The 2075-nt window shown below is 44.8% G+C and overlaps 1 long non-coding RNA gene across 1 annotated transcript; it reads left to right on the top strand.

The window, feature by feature from the left end:
- The first annotated feature begins 265 nt into the window (after positions 1–265).
- On the top strand, positions 266–1724 carry LOC120977853. The gene is made up of 3 exons (XR_005773979.1): positions 266–349; positions 753–1083; positions 1549–1724. It is a non-coding gene; the product is annotated as an uncharacterized LOC120977853 (long non-coding RNA).
- The last annotated feature ends 351 nt before the right edge of the window (positions 1725–2075 follow it).

The following is a 2075-nucleotide window of genomic DNA, read 5'->3' on the forward strand; positions in this document are numbered from 1 at the left end:
ATTAGTTCTTACCAGTATATTGAGTTGTGGATATGTACTGGAGGGCTCTATCCAGTCTTGGGATGAGAGAGGCTCAGGGAGTCTGTGCAGATGCAGAGTTTTCCTCAGTGAAGCTCCTAGATAGGCAAAGAGGGCTGTTTTTATGGCCTTTAAGAGGAGCTTGCCCCTACATAGTCATGGGGGCTGTTTTAACCATGTAGCCTATCCCTTCCATATAAATTCTGTTTTCCTCTCTCCACCACAGATCACACTACTTCTGCGGAAAAACCGCGTTCACCCTCTGTCCTCTGAGGCAGAGGAGTCAGGAGGAGCCGGAACATCAACTAAATGCTGCCGTTCTAGGAACAAGGTAAATGGATGCATGATTGGATGGGTGAAATGGAGGATGGCTGGCTGGTTGGATGGATGGATCATTGGATGGTAAATAAATTGATGGATGATAAATGGATGGATAGTTGATATTTGCTTGGCTGGATGTATGGATGGAAGGGTGGATGGTAGGTGGTTGGAAGGATGGATTGATGGATGAATATTTAAATGGAAAGATTAATAGGTGGATGGATCGAAGGTTGGGCGGATGTATCGATGAGAGGATGAATTAATGTTTGGATTCATAATTGAGAGAAGGATAGATAGACAGAATGATTAGATAGATATATAGATGCTAAATCTCAAATTATAGTCCCCCCCTCCCTTGCATAAGACCCTGTATTTCACTGGCCCTAAATTCTGCTTTCCTTTATTCACCACAGACCAAACTACTTCGGAGCAACCGTATTCACCCTGTTGTCTGAGGCAGAGGAACCAAGTAGAGTCGGGACATCATCCGAATACTGCCATTCGCCAGGGACACCAATAAGCGCACCTCCATCTGAGCACAAAACCAGGACAGTCAAGACCTAGACTGTAGACCTAGGCCTGAGGACAAGCAACTTTGTTCAAGTTGATGAGAAGGGCCGTAAGAACAGCCACATGGTTGATGCTGCAACTCTGGTGACCGAACAAGACCTGATCCCTGTGGTGGATGTGACAAGGACTGGACATAACCTTGTAAGGGGGTGCTTTGATGAGGACTGTCAAAAGGTAGAGCTTCTCGCCCTTTGTATGGCTTGTATTGTTGAACTGTGAATTGTCAGTGGTGGATAATGTCTGGTTATGTTCTGCATGATAAATGTGCCTGCTGCTTTCCATTTTTATTGCAGACACTGTCCCTTTAGCAGTCGTCTATTTGTGCTGTATCCTGCAGTGCTCTACATTGCTTTTTGTAATGCATAACTCACATGACACTAGGAGTTTCAGAGAACAAGAGTTTGGTATGTAGCTGAAGCCACATGGAGTGAGACTTTAGGCACATACCCAGTTAATGGCAGGGACCATGCCAGATCATTTTTTCCTTCTGTATTACTCATTGGCACCAGGGCTCTTACATATAGCTCACTTCAATTTCAGTCCATTGTAGATGTGTAGCAGCCTCTTAGAGAGGATGATATGTGTAGTGACAAGGTTCTCTTGTAATTTTAGGCTTATATATTTGTCATCCCCTTCTAGGAGTTTGTCATCGAAGGACTGGAGGTTGAGAGTCAATATAACTGGGAAGATTACCACCACTGAGCTGCTGATATAATTAATTTCCACGTGAGAGTTGGCTGACGAATAACATCAGAAGAAGCAGAAACATCAGGCACGACCAGGGAGAAGAAGACTGTGTCACCACCAGTAATAATATGGAGAGACATCATAGGGTAGATTCAGCAATCGCATAAGAACACCCAGATATTAGGATTTCATGTCCCTGGAGGCGAGAGGACTTGTCACCTAATGTCCAGAGAAGGAGAAAATATTTCACAGCAGCCGGTGTGATGACAATGAGTTCTCCTTCATAGAGAAGAGATCATCACCATCCCTCAACAAGAGCACCCACTTGTTCACATTCCTCCCCTGGTGGAGAGAAGACACTGCATGTTCACATCATCCCTTGAGGGCTATGTAAAACTTTGCTGGGCCCCATGTTCTTCCCTGGTCCCTGAGGAGCTGAATGAAGAACATCACCGCTGACCAAAGAATGGAGACATTTT

The sequence above is a fragment of the Bufo bufo genome, chromosome 8 (assembly GCF_905171765.1).
Source record: "Bufo bufo chromosome 8, aBufBuf1.1, whole genome shotgun sequence".
NCBI lineage: Eukaryota > Metazoa > Chordata > Amphibia > Anura > Bufonidae > Bufo > Bufo bufo.